This window comes from Pristiophorus japonicus, chromosome 1, assembly GCF_044704955.1.
Source record: "Pristiophorus japonicus isolate sPriJap1 chromosome 1, sPriJap1.hap1, whole genome shotgun sequence".
Classification (NCBI taxonomy): domain Eukaryota; kingdom Metazoa; phylum Chordata; class Chondrichthyes; family Pristiophoridae; genus Pristiophorus; species Pristiophorus japonicus.
In genome coordinates this window covers 81205390-81233177 of record NC_091977.1, presented here as the reverse complement: position 1 = coordinate 81233177, position 27788 = coordinate 81205390, and the positions used below count along the sequence as shown (strand labels likewise).

At 42.3% G+C, this 27788-nt stretch overlaps 1 protein-coding gene across 3 annotated transcripts in view; it reads right to left on the bottom strand.

The window, feature by feature from the left end:
• The window catches only part of rfx3 (regulatory factor X, 3 (influences HLA class II expression)), a 576400-nt gene that overhangs the window by 507042 nt on the left and 41570 nt on the right, over positions 1-27788 (bottom strand). Inside the window, exon 1 of one of the 3 annotated variants that reach the window (XM_070881264.1) lies at positions 25926-26002. The exons of the other annotated variants lie outside the window; for them this stretch is intronic. The gene's annotated coding sequence lies outside the window, so the exon portion shown is untranslated. Of the gene's footprint in view, positions 1-25925; positions 26003-27788 lie in introns of those variants that run through there. 3 annotated transcript variants of the gene reach the window in all.

Below are 27788 nucleotides of genomic sequence, written 5' to 3'. Positions count from 1 at the left end.
CTCAATTCCTCCTCCAAATTGTCATGCAGAGCAAGGGGGACCGTGATCAAGACACTCATGACCAACCACTCCATTTCTACTGATAACTCCTGTAAGGTGTCCAATAAGGTAGAGTCATCATCATAGGCAGTCCCTCGAAATTGAGGAAAACTTGCTTCCACTCCTGAAGTGAGTGCTTTGGTGGCTGAACAGTCCAATATGAGAGCCACAGTCCCTGTCACAGGTGGGACAGATAGTCGTTGAGGGAAGGGGTGGGTGGGACTGGTTTGCAGCACGCTCCTTTCACTGTATGCACTTGATTTCTGCATGCTCTCGGCATTGAGACTCGAGGTGCTCAGCGCCCTCTCGGATGCACTTCCTCCACTTAGGGCGGTCTTGGGCCAGGGACTCCCAGGTGTCAGTGGGGATGTTGCACTTTATCAGGGAGACTTTGAGGGTGTCCTTATAGCATTTCCGCTGCCCACCTTTGGCTCGTTTGCCATGAAGGAGCTCAGAGTAGAGCACTTGCTTTGGGAGTCTCTTGTCTGGCATGCGGACTATGTGGCCTGCCCAGCGGAGCTGATAGAGTGTGGTCAGTGCTTCAGTGCTGGGATGTTAGCCTGAATGAGGACGCTGATGTTGGTGAGCCTGTCCTCCCAGGGGATTTGTAGGATCTTGCGGAGACATCTTTGATGATATTTCTCCAGCAGCTCGAGATGTCTACTGTACATGGTCCATGTCTCTGAGCCATACAGGAGGGCAGGTATTACTACAGCCCTGTAGACCATGAGCTTGGTGGCAGTTTGGATGGTCTGGTCTTCAAACACTCTTTTCCTCAGGCTACCGAAGGCTGCACTGGCGCACTGGAGGCGGTGTTGGATTTTGTCGTCAATGCCTGCTCTTGTTGATAGGAGGCTCCCGAGATATGGGAAGTGGTCCACAGTGTCCAGGGCCGCGCCATGGATCTTGATGACTGTATGGTGTATCATGTGAATGTATGAGTACGGTTCTCTGAATACCCTAGGTTGACAGGGCCTCCTGCTGAGAACCCTCCTGTCTCTTTCCCCCACCTTACTCCAGCAGCTTATGCTGCTCTGCCGAGCCTCAACTCCTCCTCCAAATTGTCATGCAGAGCAAGGGGGACCGTGATCAAGACGCTCATGACCAACCACTCCCTTTCTTCTGATAACTCTTGTAAGATGTCCAATAAGGTATAGTGGTACAGCACTCACTTTTGTTAGATGAAATCCTGAGAGAATATGTAGGAAAAATGTTGTTAAGAGTCGTGATAAGGTCTTGACAAAGTGTCGCAGAAAGTATCCCGATGTGTCTCAAAAGTCCTCTTCAAATGCAGTGTAGTCAGTCGATCTCATTCAGCAAGTGAACACTGAAAGCTAAGCAAGGCTCAAGTAGCATTTGAAATACTCAGCAAGGGCTTGTTTACTCCTGTTCAGCTGGTCAGGAGAGCTCGTTAAATTAAGCGTTAGCCACCAAAATGGCATGCAGACAATTTAATAAGCGCTAGCAGACAATTAATTGTCAGTCAGCCACTTACTGGTCCTCCGGGCAGCTATTCCTAGCACTGGCTTCAATTCCTTTGCCAAGATAGCGTCTTGCACTAAATGCTTAAGAACCCATCTTGGCCACCTCTTTGGAACCTAAAGTATTCAACCAAAATCTCCCCCATATAGGGTCTAAACTAGAATATGAAAAGAAGAAAAAAGAAAAAAAAAAGAAAAAAAAGGAAAAAGAAAACAAAACAGAAGAAGAAAAAAGAAGAAGGAAGAAAGAAAGAAGAAAAAAAAGAAGAAAAAAGAAGAAAAAGGAAAGAAGGAAAGAAGGAAAGGAAAGATAATACATCAAAAATCTACAATATTAAATTCTGAAAAAAAATGAGACTCCACATTTGTAAAATTACATTTCAGGGCCAGAGAGGTTGTTTGGCAGTGAACATGACTTATGTGAATATAACCGTTCAAAACTCATTTACACCTGAATACAGCAACCCTAACTTTTTCTGGTGTGTTTAGCTAGTGGGCAAGTACCAAAACTTCACGCCCTTCATGTGTTTGAATGCTGAATCTTTCGGCAAGGTACCAGTGTAGTGAAGCTTGTGGAGGAACAAGGCAAATCGGACAGCAACTTACGGATTTCCACGTCTAACTGTGCATATGCAGACGCCAAACATTGCTGTCCTAATTACTCGATATTTCTATTGCAAAATCCAAGGATTTCAGTGAAACAAGTGTTGTGCAAATGGTGTTGCAGAAAGGGCCTATTTTAAGTCAAAAAGCATCTACCAGAAGTTATTGTTGCATTATAATAGTCTACTCCTGTTAATCGAATGCATTTTTACACAAATAAAATTCTATAATTCTGGAAGCAACTTAATTTAAATAGGACTTGTTTTTTAGTGCTCGAACATTTTTAATTAATGGACAATTGAAATTAAGCAATTTTGGAATTAATAATAGAGTGCAGTTGGTGCTTCACTACAACAACACACCTTTATATAGTGTCATTAATGTAGAAAAACATCCCACAGTAATTGAGATGTAAAGGAAAAACTACACATACAACAAAACCTGCATTTATATAATGCCTTGATCGTAGAAAAATGTCCCACGGCACTTCACAAAAGCGTAATCAGACAAAAATGTACATGGACGATATCCAAGAAAATACTCGTAGGGGTGATCAAAATCTTGGTCAGAAAGGTAGATTTTATGGAGGGACTTAAAGGAGAGGAAGGTGGAGAGGTTTAGGTAATGAATTCCAGAGCATAGGATCTAGATGGCTGGCAGCATGTTTGCCAACGATGGTAGGAAAGGAGTGAGGGATGCACAAAAAGCCAGAGTTGGAGGAATGCAGAGTTCACAGAATGCTGCAGGGCTAGAGGAGGTTAGAGATGGGGGGGGGGGGGTTGGGGGGGCTGAGGCCAAAAAAGGATTTAACCATGAAGATGAAAATTTTAAATTTGAAGCACTGGGGAAACCGGGAGCCAATTGCAGGTCAGCGAGCACAGGGTGATGGGGGAGTAGGACTTGGTACAGAATAATATACAGGCAGCAGAGTTTTGGATGAACTAAAATTTATGCAGGAAAGCATTGGAATAGTCAAGTCTGGAAATGACAACGGCATGGATGAGATATGATTTTGATGTCTCTGAAGAAGCATTTTAAATTTATTTAACTACAGTGCACAAAATATACTTTGAATAAATTATATATTGTACAATATTGCAAAGCAATTTCACAGGGTTCTATTATTTCATGCTACCCATTTGTTACAGGTATTCTGATGTCAACACATACTGATAATCGTATAATAGCTTGAAAATCAGTGGGCAAAACATTGGGGGAGGAGTTAACTTTCATTAAGATTTTCTACAAGAATTTCAGCAAAACTAAAATGTGCACAAAACTAAAATACTTTTGTAAGAATAGTATTCTTGCACCAGAAACAAGAAACCAACATTTTAAAGAAGACGGTCATCTTTGCACATCTATTGGCCCTTGAGCTTAACTGGAGTACCATGCACAGTTTTGGTTTCCTCATTTGAGGAAAGATATACTTGCTTTGGAGGTGGTACAACAAAAGTTCACCAGATTAATTCCTGGGATGAGAGAGTTCTCCTATGAGGAGAGATTGTGTAGAATGGGCCTATACTCACGAGTTTAGAAGAATGGGAGGTGATCTCATTGAAACATACAAGATTCTGAAAGAGATTGACGGGGTAGATGCTGAGAGGTTGTTTCCCCTAGCTCGAAAACCTAGAACTAGGGGGCATAGTCTCAGGATAAGGGGTCAGCCATTTAAGACTGAGATGAGGAGGAATTTCTTATCTTAAAAGGATTGTGAATCTTTGAAGTTTGCTACCCCAAAGAGCTGTTGATGTTGAATCTTTGCATATATTCAAGGCTGAGATAGATAGATTTTGAGACTCTAGGGGAAATCGAGGAATATGGAGATCGAGCGGGAAAGTGTAGTTGAAATCAAAGATCAGCCATATGCTTATTGAATGGCTGTGCAGGCTTGAGGGATCATATGGCCTACTCCCAATTCTTATGTTGTTATGTAAAAGTACCAATAAGACTAGATACAAGAACATAAGAAATAGGAAAAGAAGTAGGCTATATGGCCCCTCGAGCATACTCAGCATTCAGTAAGATCATGGCTGATCTACCTCAATGCCACTTTTCTGCCCTCTCCCGATAATCGCTCGATTCCCTTGTGTCTGGAAATCTCTGCCTTGAATATATTCAAGACTGAGCATCCGCAGGCCTTTGGGGTAGAAAATTAAAAATATTCCCAACTATCGGAGTCTAAATTTTTATATGAATAAAGAAACAGTGGAATCGATCTGATGTTTCATATCTTAGCTATACGGAGACATATCTGGGTTCAGTAACTAGAAATCCCCAGAGTGGATTCATGGAGCAGTGCAAATTACACTGGATACTTTCGGTGGGGGAGCTTCACAATCAATGCATATTATTTGTTTACATCCACAGCAGCAACATTTGTTTCATAATTTACTTTAAAAGTGACAATCTCACCATCACAGTCCCTTTCAAAAAAAGGTTATGAAGAACTAAGAACAGCCATGTGTTTGGTCAGTTGAAACCTTTTTTTAAACGTGCATATTGATGACATCATCTATGATAATAGCTTGCAAGGATTAAAAGGCCAATAGTGTGGAGCTAATTAACATAAAACTAATGCTGAATCATCATGAGTTTATGACCATCTCTGCTAATGATAATTCATCATCTATAAGCCAGCCTCAGGGACTCCTTCAAGTTTTAAAACCTGTCCATTTGGAGTTGACACTTACACAAAAATGTCACCAAAATGGATAGGGATATTTATGCTATGTAGGAGATAACATCACGGTTACCGATTTACAATTAACTAAATAAGTCAGATATTTATTAAACGTTATTCTGTGTTTTTATTGATGTTTTGGTGATCAATAGAGCTATATCCATTATTCTGTGACAAAAGTAAATTAAGACCATTATTTTATAAATATATATATTTACCTATGTATTTAATTTTTTTTAATCCTTTACCAGTTTTGAAGCCAAGAATGCCCAGCAAGATGGTACACAAGGTGAGTGGTCAAATGCATGGCAGATGCAGTATAATATGGATAAATGTGAGGTTATCCACTTTGGTGGTAAAAACAGAGAGATAGACTATTATCTGAATGGTGACAGATTAGGAAAAGGAGAGGTGCAACGAGACCTGCATGTCATGGTACATCAGTCATTGAAGGTTGGCATGCAGGTACAGCAGGCGGTTAAGGCGGCAAATGGCATGTTGGTCTTCATAGCGAGGGGATTTGAGTACAGGGGCAGGAATGTGTTACTAAGTACAGGGCCTTGGTGAGGCCACACCTGGAGTATTGTGTACAGTTTTGGTCTCCTAACTTGAGGAGGGACATTCTTGCTATTGAAAGAGTGCAACAAAGGTTCACCAGACTGATGGCGGGACTGACATATCAAGAAAGACTGGATCAACTGGGCTTGTATTCACTGGAGTTCAGAAGAATGAGAGGGGATCTCATAGAAACATAAAATTCTGACGGGTTTAGACAGGTTAGATGCAGGAAGAATGTCCCCAATGTTGGGGAAGTCCAAACAAGGGGGTCACAGTCTAAGGATAAGGGGTAAGCCATTTAGGACCGAGAGGAGGAGAAACTTCTTCTCCCAGAGAATGGTGAACCTGTGGAATTCTCTACCACAGAAAGTTGTTGAGGCCAATTCACTAACTATATTCAAAAAGGAGTTAGATGTAGTCCTTACTACGAGGGGGATCAAGGGGTATGGCGAGAAAGCAGGAATGGGGTACTGAAGTTGCATGTTCAGCCATGAACTCATTGAATGGCGGTGCATGCTCGAAGGGCCGAATGGCCTACTCCTGCACCTATTTTCTATGTTTCTATGTTACGAGACAAAGCTTGGTATTTCCAGTTAGGCGCTACCCGAAAGCTATATCCAAAAATTCTGCCGATTTCAAGTTACGCTCAAATTTCCTGCGAATCTCATTGGAATACGCCAGAGTTTAAAATGGGCATAAACAATTGGGTCTAAGGAAATCACTGAACTCACACCATGTATTTCTTCTTCAAGTATGAAAATTAATGTTTGAACCCATTTAACAATCATTCATGCACATTAGGCACAGCACGTTTAAGAATCAGGAAACTTTTCAATTTTTAGTGTGACTTATACTTGTACCATAAAAATACATACAGAAAAACAGAAAATATAGTACAGATCTCAGTGAGGATTTTCTTTTAAAAAATGCTCAAAAAAATGTCAATACAAAACCAGAAAAATGACTGTTTCCTGCTGCGCCTGAAAATCTGATTAGAATTTGAAGAGAGCCTCTGCACAAGTGCACTTGCAGGAAACTAACATACAAGGCATTGTAACGTGGGGGAGGAGACATTATTATGGACAGAGATGCGTTTGGGCAACAGGATTATCAAAGATCAAGGAGATTGGGCATAGTCATTATCATCATGGGCAGTCCCTCGGAATCAAGGAAGACTTGTTTCCACTCCTGAAGTGAGTTCTTTGGTGGCTGAACAGTCCAATACAAGAGCCACAGACTCTGTCACAGGTGGGACAGATAGTCGTTGAGGGAAGGGGTGGGTGGGACTGGTTTGCCGCTCACTCTTTCCGCTGCCTGCACTTGATTTCTGCATGCTCTTGGCGTTGAGACTCAAGGTGCTCAGTGCCCTCCCGGGTGCACTTCCTCCACTTCGGGCGGTCTTTGGCTAGGAACTCGCAGGTGTCAGTGGATATGTCGTATCAGGGAGGCTTTGAGGGTTTCCTTGTAACGTTTCCACTGCCCACCTTTGGCTCGTTTGCCGTGAAGGAGCTCCGAGTAGAGCACTTGCTTTGGGAGTCTCGTGTCTGGCATGCGAACTATGTGGCCTGCCCAGCGGAGCTGATCGAGTGTGGTCAGTGCTTCAATGCTGGGGATGTTAGCCTGGACGAGGACGCTGATGTTGGTGCGCCTGTCCTCTCAGGGGATTTGTAGGATCTTGTGGAGATATCGTTGGTGATATTTTTCCAGCGACTTGAGGTGTCTACTGTACATGGTCCATGATTTTGTACTTACGTACAACTCACTTACATCAAAATTCCACGAGATTTTAGACCGGGTATTTGATTGGTGCTCAGATTATACAGGTCTCTGGCCACAAATGCAATTGTGCATTGTTGAGTAGAATGAGCAGGGATTAGCTGCACTAGTGGACAGCAATGTGATTTGGCAGCACTATGGAATATAGTCATGGGCTTTGGCAGAACAGCAATGAATTTATTGGGGTTTGGCACCACTGCAATAGTGCTGTTGGATTTCAGCAGCAAATGTGGATCCTTTGGTCTGGCATCACTGTGGAGGAACGAGACATCAGAGGTTTAGCAGGGTGGGGACTGAATGTGGTGTTTGGCTGACTGGTGTCTGTCAGCAGGATGTGAAGGGAGGAGCGACAGGCCAGACAGCAAGGTGCACCAAGTCTGCTCAACTGGTTTATAGCTTTCAAGCCAATTTCTGCAAATGATAAATTTGGAACTTTGTAATTAATTTGGGATGGAAAATGGTTCTGCCAGGATTCTGCCCCAGTTTCTAAATCGATCACCATTTTTTGGTAAGGAGGGATTCATTATCTTTGCTCTGTCAGAAAATGGCTCCTTTAAAAGCTAAAATTGCTTTAAAGTGCTGGTTTTCTTCAGCCCAGGATGGCCTCAGAGGATGTCAGGCAGTGCAACCTTGGCCCACCGCGTCTTACAAGAGTGGAACAGGGTAGCCACTGCTGAATACCCTTCCAGGTGCCAGTGACCACCCCCAAACATGAAAAATAAACCTGTCCCCACAATTTGGGACAGGATCGACATCTTTGTGCATGGACAAACACGGGCCTCTGTTCATCTTAAAGACGGCACCTTCGACAGTGCAGCACTCCCTCAGTACTGCACTGAAATGTCAGCCTAGATGTTGTACAGTCTCTGGAGTGGGACTTGAACCACTTACCTATCGATAGGCATGATTTAAACAGGACAACCAGGAGAACAGGAGAAAATAATTATTACTTCCTGGAAGTAAAGGAAGGCTAGCAGATGGCCTCCTTCCTACCATTTCTGAGGCTGAAACATGATGATTTGGTGCTCAGCTTTGCAGACCCAATACATTTTATTATTCAACTAAAAAGTTAAAAAAATTGCGAGAAATCTGAGACAAAAACAGAAAATGCTGGAAACACAGGTCAGTTATCATCTGTGAAGGAACTAGACAAGTTAACACTTTAGGCCACAACCTAATAAAAGGACTGTAGCCCGAAATATTAAATTGTTTGTTCTCTCCACAGATATCGACCGACCTATCATTCAATTTTGTTTTTTTGGAATAGTGGTTCAATAAATATTTAAGGATAAAACTGTTATTGAGCTATTTGCATATATAACAGTGTATTTCAAAAAAAGTAATCTATTGTTTGTAAAGTACTTTGGAACGCACTGAGGATATGATAAAGCACGATATAAAAAGGTAATTTCTTTCTTTGAGTATTCCTTCAATATTGGCAACACTTCACAACACAAGCTTCTCAGTTATAGTGCCATTTTGGACTCATAGGACTGCATTTTCAGCTTTTCTCATTTCAGGGCAGTAATGGCAGCGGGGCGGTCCTGATAAAGCCCGGGAACAGTTTGCACCTCAATCAGTAAAATTGGGCAACTGGGCCCAGAGTATGAGGCGGAGTGCTAAGGGACCTCTTTTAGGGACACTTCTTTTAGGGCGCTAGGCCGGCTGAGCATGCAAAAATCGCAAGCTAACCAGCCAGCCTTGAAGCGCTGTTAAGGGAGGCCTGGGGTGAAAAAAACCTGAAAAAACCCCAACCAAAAACATTCCCAATAGATAACTCACGTCACCACAATATAAATCACAATAAAAATAAAATAAAAAACAATCACAGTTACCCGAGGTGGACATTACTTACCTCACTGCAGCCGCTACAGCTCAGACTGCCCGCTTTCACAGGCGGTCCCAGCACGGTGCTCTTCGGAGCGCAACGGATCGGGCTGGAGCCAAAAAAAAAAAAAAAAAAAAAAAATCGAGCCGGTGTCGCAACCAGCTGCGCCCCACCAAAACCATCCCAGGAAACCCCGGCGAGGCACTGGAAGCCCATCCACCCGGAAAAGCTTACCGCCGCCATTGCCACCCCTCCAGGAGGGGGAACAGAAACAGCAACAATCGGAAAATCCAGCCCTAGACTATGGGTCCTGATTTCACGTTGCACGTAACGCAATGTTGCCAGAGATTCACCAGAGCATGCATCTTTCTGCAATAGGCAAAATACCTGATCCCCAAATAGTACAAATTCACAGCTAATTCTCAGGGTACCACATAAGTTAGAAACCATGATTTACATAAAATTGTGTAGTACGAGTTATTTTGCAGTACTACAGTACAAGATTTTTTTTTTTAAGTCCTCAATTTTTCACAATTGCCCATGAAAGAAAATGGGCATAACACTGTACTCAGAAATCCAAGTTAGGTTTGTATTCCATAACTTAAATAACTTTATAAACATCACCTGAACAAAACTAGAAATTGTAATATTTGCAATTGTAATTCTAAATATTACATGTCCTTACTTTTCATAAGTGAGGAAAAGATGTCAAGTATAGTCTTGTAATGAATATGGTAAACAATATTTTTACTTTCAAAAGTTGATAAGATGAGACTACTAAATTTCAACACTTCATTTTACTATGTGAATGACGTGGGGAGACCAAAAAATACTGACCTTGAAATGATGCTGTAAAATGATAGTATATAAATGCTTAACTCATTTGCAGGAAATTCCTTCATCCATTATTTTGAGCAGAGGCATCACACATTTAATTTAAACAGGTCAATGCCTGCACTACAACAGCAGACAAAGGAGTTTCAGACAAACACCACATGCATTATTCCTTAGTGTAATTTCAAGGCCACTGACTTCACAGCAGCACTTTTAAAATCTAAAAATAAGTTTGAAAAAAGATTTTAAATCTGTGATCAATAGGCCAAGGTAACCAATGATTTGGCCTGGGTAATTAAATAAATTTTCAGATCTGTACCAAGCTAAAAGTTATAACTTCAGTTGAAATGGAATAGTCAAATTCTAAAATAATAAAGACCCTGAACATGGGGTTCTCTTTCATTAAAAGACAAAAGAATTTCAGAAAATCACAGTGGTATAGTATAATAGGCGGAGATTTGATCTGAAATAATTATTCAAATCATATACTGCAAGCAAAGAAAAAAATCCAATTATTTTTAAACTTGATTTTTACTAATTTCTCTGCCCTGTTCACACAAAGCATACTTGTATCATCTACAACTATACATTTTTCAAAACAATGGTCCCATGCTCTGCTTTAGACTGGACTGCTAGATTTAAATGTTTAATTTTGAGTGAAATCAACAATTTATACCGATCCCAAATATGATAGGGTACTTACTTTCTCAGCTTTCCCCTGCTTTTCTCTCCTGATTTCCCAGGCCAAATGAGAGAGCATGTCTCAACAGGCTTCTTCCTGCTGTTCTTGAGACTGCTGCTAAGAAGTGCACAAGAACAACCTAGTGGCAAATCTCCAATTTCTCTAACCTCCTCGTGGAAAGATATTCAGCTTCCATTCAGTACCTTCCACATGAAATTGAGTGACCAATTTCTGTCATAGAATGAACTTTCTTTCCTAAACCTCTCCTTCCTCCTTTTAAATCCTACCTCTTTGACCAAGCTTTTGGTCACTTGAGCTAATTTCTACTTATGCGTCTCGGTGTCAAATTTTTAATCGCATAATACAACTGTGATGTACCTTAGGACATTTCACTATGTTAAAGGCGCTATATAAGTACAAGTACAAGTTGTTGTTGTTGTTGTTATGCTCTTCCTCACAAGTGGAAACATTCTCTCTCTATCCACTCTATCAAAACCTTTCATAATTTTAAAGACCTCTGTTAGCCCTCAACCTTCTTTTTTCAGCAAAAAACTGACCCAGCCTGTTCATCCTTTCCGGATATGGATATCCTTGCATTTCTGGTATCATCCTTGTAAATCTTCTCTGCACCCTCTCCAGTTCCTCTATATCCTTTTTAGAATACGCAGTACTCCAAGTGTGGTCTAAGCAAGATTCTATATAGGTTTAGCATAACTTCCCTACTTTTCAATTCTAACTTCTAGAAATAAACCCTAGTGCTTGGGTTTTTTTTTATGGCCTTGCTAACCTGTGTCGCAGCTTTAATGATTTGTGTATATGTACTCCGAGATCTCCTTGTTCCTCTACCCCACCGAGACTCGCACCCTCTAAGTGATAAGTGACCTCCCTATTCTTCCTCCCAAAATGTAATAGCTCACATTTATCAGTGTTGAACTTCATTTGCCAATTATATGCCCATTCTGCAAGTTTATTAATGTCATCCTGTAATTTGTTGCAGTCCTCCTGAGTATTGACTATCCCCCCCAATTTGGTATCATACGCAAATTTAGAAATTGTGTTTTTGATTCTAGTCTAAATCATTAATATAAATTGTGAACTCCACTTCCCTGTCTGTTCACCATAACAGCGGTCCCAGCACTGATCCCTTGTGGAACACCACCTTGTGCCACTGTGAAAAGCTACCTTTTACCCCTACTTTCTGCCTTGAAGCCAACTAGCTATCCGTTCTGCTACTTGTCCCCCTAACTCTGAACTCTCTGATCTTGTTCATCATGCTATCATAAGGTACCTTATCATAAGAACATAAGAAATAGGAGTAAGAGTAGGCCATACGGCCCCTCGAGCCTGCTCTGCCATTCAATAAGATCATGGCTGATCTGATCTTGGCTTCAACTCCACTTTCCTGCCTGTTCACCATAAACCTTGACTCCCCTATAGTTCAAGAATCTGTCTATCTCAGCCTTGAATATGTTCAATGACTCAGTCTCCACTGCTCTCTGGGGTCGAGAATTCCAAAGATTCACCAGATCATGATAATTCAGATTATCGAAGGCCTTTTGAAAATCTAGATAAAATACATCTACTGCATTACCATTGTCCACTCTCTCTGTTACCTCTTCAAAAAATTCAATGAGGTTGGTCAAGCAAATCTTTCCCTTTTGAAATCCATGCTGACTATTCGTTATTATATTTATATTATAAACAATAAGTTTTAATCACTAAAGAGAGAAGAGTCGCTTCATTACCACAGTCATACCAAATGCCATCTGCTGCAAAGTTAGAAACTGTAATCTCATAGTATTGCTACTACTACACAGAGAAACCTAATTTATTGGATTCTTAATTAAATAAATAACGTACTTTTATATAGCAGCTTTCACAGCCTCTGAACCACCCAAAGCACTTCACTTTTGAAATGTAGTAGCTATTGTTCTGTAGGCAAATCTTGCACACAGCAAAAGGAGGTATATTACCAGTTAATCTGTTTTGTCGGTGTTGGTTAAGTGATAAATGTTGACCAGGACACTAGCAGAGCTCCCTGCTTTTCAAATAGTGCCATAGGATCTTTTACATCCACCTGAACAGATAAATGGGGCATTAGTTTAATCTCTCATCTGAAAGATGGCACCTCTGACAATATAGCACTCCCTCAGTACTGCACTGAACTGTCAGCCTAAATTATGTGCTGAAGTCCTGGAGTAAGATTTGAATTCAGTCTTTAGACTTGGAGACAAGAGTGCTACCATTAAGAAAGAAAGACTTGCATTTACGTAGCGCCTTTCACAACCACCGGACGTCTCAAAGCGATTCACAGCCAGTGAAGTACTTTTGAAGTATAATCACTGTTGTAATGTGGGAATTGGGCCAAACTGACACTTGTTAATGACGCTTTCATTTAAGAATTCAAAAAAAATTTGAACTATGCTCACAGGTAACAGTTTTTTAAATGTTAAAACCTCTGCTAATAGAAAAATGTCAACGCTACTGTACTATAGATTGAATACAAAGATGATTAGGAAACTCTTGCAGCAGTGAGAAAAACTAATAAATGTAAAAAGAAAAGAAATAAACATATTTTTCAACAAAGACAACCTCTATTTAATGAAGTAAAGCATCCGAAGGTGCGTCATAGAATCATTATCAAACAAAATTTGACACTGAGCCACATAAGGAGATATTAGGGCAGATGATCAAAAAATTGGTCAAAGAGGTAGACTTTAAGGAGCGTCTTAAAGGAGGAAAGAGAGATATAGAGAGGCAGAGTTTAGGAAAGAAAGCTTGTTCTGTGACAGCAATTGGTCACTAGATTCATACAGAAGGTACTGAATGGAAGCTGAACATCTTTCCACAAGGAGGGTAGATAAATTGGAGATTTGCCACTAGCTTGGAGGAGAAAAGAGAGGTAGAGAGGTGAAGAGGTGAAGAGGTTTATGCAGGGAGTTCCAGAGCTTGGGGCCTAGGCAACAGAAGGCACGGCCAGCAATGGTTGAGCAATTACAATCAGGGATGCTCAGGAGAGCAGAATTAGAGGAGCGCAGACATTTCGGGATGTTGTGGGGCTGGAGGAGATTAGAGATAGAGAGGGGCAAGGCCATGGAGAGATTTGAAAATAAGGATGAGAATTTTGAAATTGAGGTATTGCTTAACTAGAGGCCATCAATATAAGATAGTCACCAAGAAATCCAATAGGGAATTCAGAAGAAAATTATTTATCCAAGAGTGGTGAGAATGTGGAAATCGCCACCAGAGTGGTTGAAGCGAATAGTATTGATGCATTTAAGGGGAGAGTAGACAAGCAAATGAGGAAGGGAATAGAGGGTTATGCGGATAGATGTAGATGAGGAAAGACGGGAGGAGGCTCAAGTGGAGCATAAATGCCAGCATGAACTGGTTGGGCCGAATTGCCTGTTTCTGTGCTTTATATATACTATATTTACTACTGCCTAGGTTAAGGGGAGACTGTGCTAATGTAGAGACAAGAACGGAGACAACTTTCTAATTTAGTTACAATAAATAAGGTCTGAACCTGCATCTGACAATTCTTTCTACAATACATACTCCTCAGAACACAAGCACACCCCTGTAGCACAATGGTACACATGCAAAACCATCTTCAATCTTCCCACAACATAGCCAACCAGCACATACAAATAATTTCAAATTCCCCACAATGAAACTCATCTGTGGTATTCTACAATTTTCTTTTGACTTCGTCAGAAGATACCGACTTGTTAAAGATTTCTTTCATGTCTAATACTATTCATCCTAAAGATATCCAAAGTTCATTGAAATTATTTCCTCTATGACCCAAAATTTATGTATTTACATTGTCAACTTCCACACTTTCTGCATGGTTTCCTACGAATTATGTAACAGAAATCCAGAGCCAAGATCATTTGGCAAAAACACTTTCTGATCTTCTTCACCACTAATCTTCAAGATTATGTTGCCATGTTCAAAGATGTTTTTAATATGTAGGCTCTAACAAGAATATTTTGTGTGCATATGGTTCAACTGCAAGGCACAACCAGTTTGATTTGGTTCTTGAGACTGGCTTCACTTGGAGAATTACAGTAATTATTTGAAATCTTTGTACAATATTGCTCAATTCAGCTGAAAACATCTTGCTTACATTCCTGTTTGCATCAAGAAGGCAACAATTAATCCTTCAACTAGAAAGATGTCTCAATTCTAAGACTGCACCAGATGGAATGAATCAGCATTACTGCTTATATTAGCTTATTTTTGCATAGACTAATATTTGGCATTTATGCTAATCAAGTGAAAACAATTCATTCAATATATTTTTAAGCCAATTTAAAAAATGATTATTCTTAATTAACAGCCAAAAATCGTTTTGTGCTGGATAATAAAACAGCAAACTTAAAGTTGAATTTTGTTTGTAGTTTGAATAATACTAACGAAAATAACTCATCCAAAAGTATTTGCGTACGGTGCTTTCTTCACAAGTGTGAAAGACTTGCAGTTCGTGAGTACCACACATCATGTAGGTCTTTCATGCAAACGAAAGAATGTTGTATTTAATGAAGTATGGAATGAGAAAAGTTGATTCAGCCCATCAAGGAGAACGCTATTCAAAAGACCTTGTACGATTTTAATTATAATGATGAACCCTTTACAACTTCATGTTCTGAGAGATGAATAACCATGATTAAGGCTTCCATGTTAAAACGTTGAATATTTCTCCTTGTACACAGAAAATAATCGAGCAAAACTATACAATCTTACTTTAAACAGTCTTGAGCAACTTGTCCATTTTTTTTTAAAAAAGGTTTTGTCTGCAGTTTCACAAAGTTCCATTTAATATCATCATCATCATCATCATAGGCAGTCCCTCGAAATCGAGACTTGCTTCCACTCTAACAGTGAGTTCTTAGGTGACTGAACAGTCCAATATGGGATTTACAGTCTCTGTCACAGGTGAGACAGACAGTCGTTGAAGGAAAGGGTGGGTGGGAAGACTGGTTTGCCACACGCTCCTTCCGCTTGCTTTCTGCATGGTCTTGGTGACGAGACTCGAGGTGCTCAGCGTCTTCCCAGATGCTCTTCCTCCACTTAGGGCAGTCTTTGGCCAGGGACTCCCAGGTGTCGGTGGAAATGTTGCATTTTATCAAGGAGGCTTGAGTGTGTCCTTGAAAAGTTTCCTCTGCCCACCTGGGGCTCGCTTGCCGTGTAGGAGTTCCGAGTAGAGCGCTTGCTTTGGGAGTTTTGTATCAGGCATGCGAACAATGTGGCCCGCCCTGCGGAGCTGATCGAGTGTGGTTAGTGCTTCAATGCTGGGGATGTTGGCCTGGTCGAGGACGCTAATGTTGGTGCATCTGTCCTCCCAGGGGATTTGCAGGATCTTGCGGAGACATCGTTGGTGGTATTTCTCCTGCGATTTGAGGTGTCTACTGTATCTGGTCCATGTCTCTGAGCCATACAGGAGGGCGGGTATCACTACAGCCCTGTAGACCATGAGCTTGGTGGCAGATTTGAGGGCCTGATCTTCAAACATTCTCTTCCTCAGGCAGCCAAAGGCTGCACTGGCGCATTAGAGGCGATGTTGAACCTCGTCGTCGATGTCTGCCCTTGCTGATAATAGGCACCCGAGGTATGGAAAGTGGTCCACGTTGTCCAGGGCCGCGCCATGGATCTTGATGACTGGGGGGGGCAGTGCTGTGTGGCGGAGGACTTTTGTCTTACGGATGTTTAGTGTAAGGCCCATGCATTCGTATGCATCAGTGAAGATGTTGACCATGACTTGGAGTTCAGTCTCTGAATGTGCACAGACGCAAGCGTCGTCCGCGTACTGTAGCTCGACGACAGAGGTCGGGATGGTCTTGGATCTGGCCTGGAGACAACGAAGGTTGAACAGGTGCCCATTGGTTCTGTAGTTTAGTTCCACTCCAGCGGGGAGCTTGTTGAGATTTAATATCACTAGGCTGTAAAAAAAAAACTTGTACCTACGATGGAGTTTACTTTCATGAATTCTAAGTCTCAGTTCATTCAAGTCATAAAACAGCCACTGTCCAATCCAGGACTCAAAAGAGAAATCATCCAAGCTCCAACACCTCTCTTAGCAAGGGTACAAGAACAAAAAAAAAAGTCTGATCGGCAATCTCTCCCCTCCCCCCACCTCCATCATGACTTCTCATGCCTTTCTGTATCCTCCTAAACTGCAAATAAATTGTCATACATACTTATCCTTTTTCCTCACTGTGTTAAAATAACAACTTACTGCACTGTCTTGCACTTCAATTCACAATTTCCCACAGTCATAATGTAGTGGAACACCCTCAGGCTTTCCTTCCTTCTACAATTTACAAACTTTAATCTTCCTTCCATTATTTTACTTCCACCCTGATGTTATCATCACTGACACTCCAATGCAGTAGTGAGGGAGTGCTGCAGTATCAGAGGTGCTGACTTTTGGATGAGACATTAAACCGAAGTCCCGTCTCCCCTTTCAGGTGAATGTTAAGGATCCAACAGCACTATTCAAAGAAAAGCAAGGGAGTTCTCCCTGGTGTTCTGGCCAATATTTATCCCTCAACTAACATCATTGAAACAGATTTGGTCATTCTCACATTGCTGTTTGTGGGACCTTGCTGTATATGTATATATATTGACTGCTGTGTTTCCTATATTACAACAGTGACTACACTTCAAAAGGCACTAAATTAGCTGTAAAGCACTTTGGGACATCCGGAGGTCATGAAAGGCGCTATCTGAATGCAAATCTTTATTTTTTTTTATACCAATAGTTGTGGCTAGAAAAAAAACATTCAAGCTGTGTTTGGATGATGTCATCAAGGAGCAGCATGTAGATGAGAAATAGGACGGGGCCAAGGATAGATCCTTGGGGACTCTAGAGGCAATAGTGTAGGAATCGGAAGAGAAGCCATTGCAGGTTCACACATTAGTGTAGCTAGTCACCACTCACCAAAAAGGGTGACCATTCACCATCAAGGCTCACATCACCACTTGTACATGACTGAAGAAGTGTAATAAATTTGTGCTCAAACTCCAAGCGTGTTATGTAGTCTGCAGCAGCATTACTCAGACAACAATGTAAGGGTCAATGGATCTGTAACCAATGTTTTAAGAGAAAAAAAAAGGACAAATTAGAGGATGTACAAATTATTCTGAATACTAATAAATGCAGAGAACCTCCAAAAAAATGCAGCAGTAGCAAACTCTATTGGTGAAAGTGAGCCTGAAAATTCTTCACTGTTGCTGGCTTCTAATGACTACTCAATTTTTGAATTTTATTTTCAAAGGAGCACAGCATCAACAACAGAATATCAATTTGGAGTTACATGGGAAGAACTCTCAACGGAGTAATGTAAAAAAAATCTAAAATTCCATCAAGAAGCTTTAAGGAACGAAAGGAAAACATGAGTATACAACCAGCATAAATTAAGGGGAAATTACAAATGATATAGAAAACTGCACACTGACACTGCAGTGATTATAACTAAGATCACAACTGATTGCGCTATCATGTTCGGATCAAAGTTGAAAGTCCAAGCCCCACGTTACAAAAATTGAACTCACACCCAGTACTGACACCACAGTCATCATCATCATAGGCGATCCCGCCAACGACTTGCGCTGGAAACTGTAGTGGCATGCTCCAGCTCTTTATACTCCTCAACTGCGGTGGTGTCCTCTAAGGAATATTGAATTGTTGGAAGATCCATCCTTCAGCCATTGTTAAACTGAAACCCCATCTATCAAGTCTCGTGAATAATGTATTTTCATAGAACTAACCACAAATAACAGGGTGTACCCAATAGCAGGGTGTACCAAAGTGTCTTGGCTCATAGCCTTCTCCAGTTGCTTAAATAAGGACATTATTGGAAATGAGATCTGTAGTTACCCTTGTTAAACAGCTCCTAATACCCTGTACTACTGTTTTCACTACCATATTGAAACAAATTTTTTGTAAATTTTGTTTTGAATAAACTAAATAAAACTGAACGGTGATATTAAATTAAGTACAAGAACAAGCTGTATTTTCAAAGTCAAAACTAGAAGGGACAAGGAATGCAAGACTACATTTAGTCGCATGAATATTCAGGTGCTACATAGTTCATACTCCTATAATTCACGAACCACCACAAAACACCTTGCTCATGTATCTTTGAACAACTACCATGTCTGTACTGTAAACTATATTAGCTGTTTAACAGTAGCTTTCCTTTACATAGAACGTTTGACATTTAATAAAGAACCCCAAGACACTTTGCAAGTGGAAATAGACAGCAAAGAAGTCGTCGAACCTTAGTGACCAAAAGGAAAGTGAAGAGAAAAATTGGTTTAGGAAGAGTTCCAGAGCATAGGGCCATGGCAGCTTCAGTTTAAATTTATTATGACAGGGAGCTGCTACACATCAGCAAAAACTGGAGTGAAGTGCAAACAGGATATGAGTGGCAGCATTTTGGACAAGTTGGAGTTTGTGGATGGGAAGCCAGAAATGAGGGAATTGGAATAATCGAATCTAGGAGGTAACAAAATCATGGATAAGGTTTTCAGTGATGGAGGGGCTGATACAGAAGCAGATGTGGATGACGCTGTGCCTATTGACTGACATCCAATCCAAACTATAGTATGCCTATCGATCCCCTCACAATCCTCATTGCTGACATCTACAAATCAGCTCAGTGCAGGGTCACCAAAGGGAGGGGGAAATAAAAATAAACCTCGGACTATCTCCTACCTCCTGGATAGGAGTTATATTTAGATAGTACACAGGGGTAGGTGTTGAAAGTACTCCCTCCAAAAGTCTCCTTGAAGCAGAAGGTATGGCACAAGTAGAACATATATTTGCTCAACATGATATTATCCTCCTTTCCCCTATGAAAGTAAAGATAACAATAAGGTCAAAAGTTTGCTGTTACTCAATTTAATGCAGAACTATTTGCTACATTTATCCTTTAAGCATTATGGTAATATTTTCAGCCAAAATAATTAATATTGATGTTCTTATTTTCATTCAATAATAGTCTTTGAATAAAGTATTACCTGCATCCAAGTAATATTTCTCTAATTATTCTTTATAATTGTTTTAACCACGAGGTTAGGTACAATTGTAATTGTTTTTGTATAATTGAAATCAGTATTATAAATTTCAAAACACTAAAAATGTCCAACAGTTTGAGGAAACATTCCTGGATGAGTGAAATCTGCAGCAGTCCAGCACAGAACATTGCATTATCAACCAAATGCAGATTACCTTCTACAAACATTTCTAATCACACTCATTGTTGTGCTCCCAAGTAAAAAAAAAAATTAAATTGTTCCTCTTGGAACAAATGATCCACACCAATGGTTGGAAGTAGGTAGCAATGTCCCACATGGTTCTGTTCTGGGAATGCTTCTGTTTACTGTGTACATCAATGATTTGGATACAAGGCTATAGGGAGTGGTGTCCAAATTTGCAGACATTAGAGTAGTAGGTATAGTAAATAATTCTGAGGACCAAAAGAAACTGTAAGGAGATACTGATAAGATGGTGGAATAGGCAAAACATGGCAGGAGGAATCTGTCAGTAAAGGTACGGTTTAAAACAGTAAAAAATATACTTTGAATGGAGGAAAGCTGGTTGATGTGGAAGAGCAGAGGGATTTTGGAGTTTACATTCACACATTAAAAGCAGTACCTCAAGTGGATAAGGCCATCAAGAAAGCTAATGAAACAGTGGGCATTCTAGCAAGAATATAAAAATCAAGATGTAATGTTGAGTTAGTATAAAACCTTAGTAAGACCACAACAACAGTTTTGGGCTCCACTCGACTGAAAAGGATGTGAGGCAGTACAGATGGTACAGCACAGAATCACTAGGATACTGTTGAGAGAAAATACAAAGAAAGATGAAAAACTGGGGCTGTTTTCGTTAGAAAAGGAGTTTACAGTGTGCTTTGAAAGACTATTGTCTATGAAGAGGATAAAAAGCAACACAGATGGATTGGGCCAAATGGCCTATTTCCGGATTGTAATTTCTATGGAACCACTGGGACTCCAACTCCTAAACCAGCACAACATAAGGAAGTTGCCATCACAGCTACGTAGGGAAGAGTGGTCTAGTTATGGAGAGTTGGGCAGCCAATTAAGTACTTAGGTTCACCAAAATATGCCTTCAAAACTTGGCCATAATTACTGTTATACTTCGTTGAAAATAACACAATGAAATCCATAAGAATTTACTGACTGGAATCCTGTCTCTGACATGGTAGGAATCCAGGAATGCATTTTGCTTTATGGCTCTTAAAGTTCAGCTACTCACCAACTGCCATGATTTCCAACTCCAACATGTCCAAAGGTGCCTATGTAATTTCAATGTATGTCAAACCAGTAGTTGCTGCAATGAGGAGAATAAAGTTTTTTGCTCCCTCAGTTTAAAGCCAAAGCTTCTGCATTGCACTAGTGTTGGAAACCTCACAAGCGATGTATCAATGGAACATTTTGCTTAAGGTATTATTGGATTTGGTGGGGTCGTCATAGGCTCCGACACCCAGAGGGCATCAGCCAAGAGCATTTCAGTAGTCAGAGCAAGGATCTGTGCAACCTGCCTCTACCTCTGCTGAAGCCACAGGGATTGCATCACGTAGGAGCGGTAGGAAGCGTAAAGCTTTCTAGTTGCATCAAGGTATGCACATGGGTGTATGAGAAAATGTTATGAAGTTTCTGTTCTTTAGTAGAATCACATTATTTTGCATCACTTTCCCATTCTTGGTTGCTGGGTGACAAATCAACTTTTAACTTGCTTGATGATGAATGGGAAAACATGAATTCACGGGGTCTAATGTAGGGGGTAGGTAATGTGCAAGCGATGGTTGGTTGGTTGGTTGCAGGACTGCTTTGTGTCAGTGGCATTGTGGGGGGGGGGGGGAAAAAGAGGAGGAGTAGCTGTTGCATGTGGTTCTGACATTAATCCACTGGTGAACTTTGCATTAATAAGGGCATCCCTGGCAGCAACGTGAGCATCTGGTTCTGCATTACCTTCATCACCTTTTCCCTCCTCGGAATCGTCCGCAGACGATGTGCGCTCCGTGCCTTGTTCCCCCTGCTAGTTCAAACCTTGCTGCTGCGCAATGTCATGCAGAGCACAGCACACCACTACCATTCTGGACACACTCACTGGTGCATACTGAAGGGCGCCTCCAGATCTGTCTAGGCTCCAGAAGCACAACTTCAGCATGCCAATAGCTTGTTCGATCACACATCTGGTGATCATATGGAATTCACTGTAGCACTGTTGGGCTTCACTGGTCAGAATTCTGATGGATGACATTAGCCAAGTTTGAAGTGGATATTCCTGGTCTCCAGGCAGCCACTCCTCAAGTGTGCTTGCAGGACCAAAGACGTCAGAGAGCTTGGACTGCCGCAGGACGGAAGCATCATGACAGCTCCCCAGGAATCTTGCACACCCCTGCAGAAATATCATTTTGTGGTTACATCTCAGCTGCACATTGATGAATGGAAGCCTTTGCGGTTCACAAATACTCCTGGTAGATCTGGGGGTCCGTTGATAATGCCCTGCACCTATGGGAAGCCAGCCCGAGATGCAAACCAGCGTACTAAATCACTCTAACTGGCGTCATCGCAGGCAAAATTCACATAATTGCCGGTCCTGGCAAAAAAACCATCAGCCACCTTTCTTACACATTTGTGGGCTGCCGACTGGGAGATCCTGGATGTCTCCAGCGGAGCCCTGGAAGGATCCAGAGGCAAAAATGTGGAGGGCAGTGGTCACTTTGACAGCCATTTGGTAGCATGTGGCCACCAGGTCCAGCAGGTAACAGGTCTTCTTCTAGGAGGGTGTAGATGTCTGCAACTGCCTAAAGTGACAACCTGAGCCTCCTGAAACACTACTGTTCCAACACGTCATGGAAACCCAGCTCCTGCAAACTGCACCCCTCTTCTGTTCCCCTCTCAGCCTTCCAGCTGCAGCTGGTCATGTTGCTCCTTATCCGAGGTCCAATCTAAGGCAACCAAGGTGCCACCCATTCTGATGTGATTCATAAAACCTCCAAAGTGTAGAAAATAAACTCTCAGCAAAAGTACTGTGAACAAACCCTTCCCCGCCAGTAGGTAAGAAAGCAGCTATGAGTACTGAGAATTTATTGCAGTATTTCCATGAGTTTTAAGCAGCTCCCTCAAATGCCGGTGTTCTCACCTTGCTTTCACTGGTGAGTTTCAGGAGGATTTGGAAATCCGTGGATGCGACGTTAAATTTTAAAAAGTGTGTTGAAATATCGCTCTAATTGACCAATTAGCAGATGTTAATAGGCAACCCACCTCTCCCAAGGAGGTTGCATGCAAACAGCCTAACACGCTCGAGTTAAATGCGGAAGTCGGTGGATTGGAGTCAGCTTCACGACACGCTCGCATTTTTTGCCGGTTTTAACCCACATCCAAACCCACGTGCTCCTCCGGGTTAACATTCCTTGCCTCCCATGATTTCACTGTATGTTCATCTGCCCAATCAATCAGTATAACTGTATTTTCATAGTTTGGTTGTTCAACTAAAACTCTATACATAATAATTTTAGCAGAAATTCCACTTGAAGAAGTTTGCATAGAAATGCTTAACAACCTCGTATTACGCTCCTGTACACGCTACACTTAAGTGGATGTTAACCATCTTAAAATAAACTTTTTAATGTTTGGATACAAATAGCACAAATTGGAATGTAGTACAAGAATTTCTGCCATCATGATTTTTGCAATCCACGAGAAAAAAGTATCCATAATCAAAACGCAATGTAGTTAATAACATTTTAATAAAGCATAATGGCGATTAAGTTTGTTGTACACTTGAACACTGAAAAAATACCCAGCAATACCATTGTAGAATACAGTCTTCCAAATAGATCTGCTCTGCAGAGTTCAACAACAACTTGTATTTATAGAGCAACTTTAACATAGTAAAACGTCCCAAGGTGCTTCACAGGAGTATTATAAGACAAAAAATTTGACCAAGCCACATAAGGAGAAATTAGGGCAGCTTGGTCAAGGAGATGGGAATTATTGTAATTCCCCCAAACGGAGCTACAATTAATATCTTGTCTATTCCACTTTTAATTCTGATGACTACCATGGAACACAGCTGAACCAGCAAAAGCTGTGCCAATCACAGGCACAAAACTGAGAATTTCTACATTAGTTCTGCAAAGAATAAATACTTTAGATTTGTTTTTAAAAACATATTGTCTTGCATACCACTCCAATAAAAACTGAATGCTTGTGTATCCATGAAAGTTGATTCTTCAATTTTGTGTGTACTTAGCATTATCAGTAACATGAAAGCCATAATAATAGTTGGAAGGTTTTTCAAATGCCATTGCTTTACCTTACTTTGCACATTTATCCGTAATTGATGTTTCTTCTTCAGTTTTGTGGAACAATGTAATTTAGGCTAAAAGTGGGTCATTTCACTTGAGACTTCAATGGAAGGCCACAGTGGTATGCATACAGTAACAGCATTTATACATACACCAAGTATAGTTCTGCCCACTCAATTGAGCTTTTCCAGTTTAGTAAGATTCAATTATGCATTTGTATTTCAACCATCAATGTTTTGTGTGAAACAAAAATATTAGTGTGTTAAACACCTGAACCCACATAAAGCTAGCTATAGTAATTAAATATTCAATTGAATATATCCATGTACTAAATATAAATATATTGGAAGTAAATCAAAATACAAATAAACTTCATAGAATCCACCACAAATAGGATCTTGCATTCCCTCTTGGCAAGTGTCTTTAAAATATTTCAACAAGAACCGTAGTTTACAAAACACAAACCACAGCATTTAAACAAACACAGAAAGTTTACAAAAGTGCTAACATTTTGATACATTTCACTACAAATTCTGAAACAAATATGTTGGTTTAAAAATAATTACTTGGTCTTCCACTGATTTTATTACAGATATTTTCAAAGATAAAAACTTTACATTCATAGATTTAACAATTAAACATTCCAGCCCTTTGAAATATTTAGATATCGTTTCCTCCTTCCCAAAAATCACAAAGGAAACAAATCACCTATTAAAAATCGAAGTTAAACACCATCGCTCTCGTAAATAAAACAAAATAACAATGAATCCTCTCTGTTTCAGGCGTCTAGATAACTAGATAACAGATAACAGTTGTCCAAAAAGCCACATAAAACAAATAAAACCAATCCCATCCCCTCCCCTCCCCCCGAAGAAGTCGTCATCAAACTGATCTTCACCCTAGTGCCCAGAGTTCAGCCAAATCTCCAACGTTATCACTTTCCAAAGGAAAGCAAATATCGATGTTATTTAAAATGAATCAACAAAATCCTTTTTCATTTCACACAAGACAAGGATTTTTCTGTTTTGAAAACTGGGCGAAACATATGTTCTTTAATCAATGATTTTAATACAATGTAGTATAAACACATACGATTAAAATCTCTTTCTCTTTATTAACCGACTCACCGCCATTTTGCCCGGCTTTAATTAAAATATACTCAAGAGAAATGCCCCCAAAATCTATGACCACTAAGCGATCCGGGCAGAGACAGAGAAATAAACCCATCCCAAGGAGATCAAACACCATCAAATATTGCACAAGGCAAACACCTCATCAACCACACTCGCCAACACTCAAGTATTAACAAGTATTAACTCTTTAACAAAACATCTTTTCAAACAAGGCAAATAAAATCACGATAAGAGCAGCAATCCGGGAAAATATAACCAACAAACCAGAAAAAAGAGAGAGCAATGGGGGTGGGGGAGAGAAAGACATCAACAACCATCCTCACCCTCTTAAAAACACAGGGCTGGGGTTTAATAATCATCAGCTCCAAAAACTAACACCTTTTACAAAAACACTTACATTATTCAACTGTACACTGTATACACACACACACACACACATGTCTCTGTATAATATATTATATAATAAAGACAATGTAAAGAGGGGTTATCAACAACCTGTAAAACAATACAGATGGGGATAATAATTAATAATGTAAGGAAACAAAAACAGGCAACGGGCAAAGACCCAAACAAGGCCTTAAACCGTGAGATGAGCTGAAATATATATATTTAAAGCAGTAATTTATATTTTTTTAATCCTCGCTTTCTCTCCTTACCAATAAATATAAATTAAATCCAGAAATAAACTGCAGCAACAGCAACCTGGAACAATTATGTTGCAAACCCAGAGAGATAGAGAGGTTGAGAAAAGAGCGGTCCACGCTCCAGTTTAAATATTAACAGATTATTATTCAGATCCACCATTTCTCGGATGTAAGAAAAAGAGAGAAGACGGTAAAAGAAACAGAGCGAGGGTGTTGCAGAGAGGAGCAGTCGGTGGGTGAGTGGTGCAGGGTGCAAGAGCAGTTTGCGGCTGAGAGCAGCTACAGATATATAATAATACTAATAATATTCACCTCGGTTGCTGTTGTTGTGAGCAGTTGTTGGTGGGTAACAGTCGCCAGGACTACGGTGACTACGGCGCTTTATTCACAAGGCAACAGTTGCTATAACTCAACCCAGCGCCGCAACCGCACGTGATGGCAGGAAGCGGGGCCGCATCATCAGACTGACGTACGGGGCGCTGCGCGAGAGGGCGGCTCGGCTCGGCGCCTGTCCACAGTCCGCACCACCGAGCGAGCGAGCGAGCGAGTGAGAGAGAGAGAGAGAGAGAGAGAGTGAGGGGGCCTGTGGGTGGGAGAGAGAGAGAGAGAGTGAGTGGGAGTGTGTGTGAGAGTCTGAGAGTGAGGGTGAGTGGGAGTGTGTGTGAGAGTCTGAGAGTGAGGGTCTGAGAGTGAGTGAGTGTGTGCGTGGGAGTGAGAGAGTGAGGGTCTGAGAGTGAGTGTGTGCGTGTGTGAGAGAGAGAGAGAGAGAGAGAGAGTGTGAGGGGGTCTGTGTGTGTGAGAGAGAGCGTGAGGGGGTCTGGGAGTGAGAGAGAGAGAGTGAGGGTCAGAGTGTGTGTGCGAGAGTGAGGGGGTCTGTGAGAGAGTGAGTGTGATGGGGTGTGAGAGAGTGAGCGTGATGGGGTCTGAGTGAGTGGGAGTGAGAGAGAGTGAGGTTCTGAGAGTGAGTGTGAGGGTTTGAGAGAGAGAGGGGGTGTGGGTGAGGGTGTGAGAGAGAGGGGGTGTGAGAGAGGGAGTGTGGGTATGTATGTGAGGGTGAGGGTGAGGGTCAGAGAGTGAGGGTATTTGAGTGTGTGGGTGTGTGAGGGTCAGAAAGAGAGAGCTGTGTGTGAGAGTGAGGGTATGAGAGAGGGAGAGGGTGTGTGTGAGAGACTGGGGGGGGGAGAATAGAGGGCGGGACGGGGGGGGGGGAGAATAGAGGGCGGGACGGGGGGGGGGGAGAATAGAGGGCGGGACGGGGGGGGGGGAGAATAGAGGGCGGGACGGGGGGGGGGGGGGGGGGGAGAATAGAGGGCGGGACGGGGGGGGGGGAGAATAGAGGGCGGGACGGGGGGGGGGGAGAATAGAGGGCGGGACGGGGGGGGGGGAAGAATAGAGGGCGGGACGGGGGGGGGGGGGGGGGAGAATAGAGGGCGGGACGGGGGGGGGGGGAGAATAGAGGGCGGGACGGGGGGGGGGAGAATAGAGGGCGGGACGGGGGGGGGGAGAATAGAGGGCGGGACGGGGGGGGGGAGAATAGAGGGCGGGACGGGGGGGGGGGAGGGGGGGGGGAGAATAGAGGGCGGGACGGGGGGGGGGAGAATAGAGGGCGGGACGGGGGGGGGGAGAATAGAGGGCGGGACGGGGGGGGGGAGAATAGAGGGCGGGACGGGGGGGGGGGAGAATAGAGGGCGGGACGGGGGGGGGGGAGAATAGAGGGCGGGACGGGGGGGGGGAGAATAGAGGGCGGGACGGGGGGGGGGGAGAATAGAGGGCGGGACGGGGGGGGGGAGAATAGAGGGCGGGACGGGGGGGGGGAGAATAGAGGGCGGGACGGGGGGGGGGGGAGAATAGAGGGCGGGACGGGGGGGGGGAGAATAGAGGGCGGGACGGGGGGGGAGAATAGAGGGCGGGACGGGGGGGGAGAATAGAGGGCGGGACGGGGGGGGAGAATAGAGGGCGGGACGGGGGGGGGAGAATAGAGGGCGGGACGGGGGGGGGAGAATAGAGGGCGGGACGGGGGGGGAGAATAGAGGGCGGGACGGGGGGGGAGAATAGAGGGCGGGACGGGGGGGAGAATAGAGGGCGGGACGGGGGGGGAGAATAGAGGGCGGGACGGGGGGGGAGAATAGAGGGCGGGACGGGGGGGGAGAATAGAGGGCGGGACGGGGGGGGGAG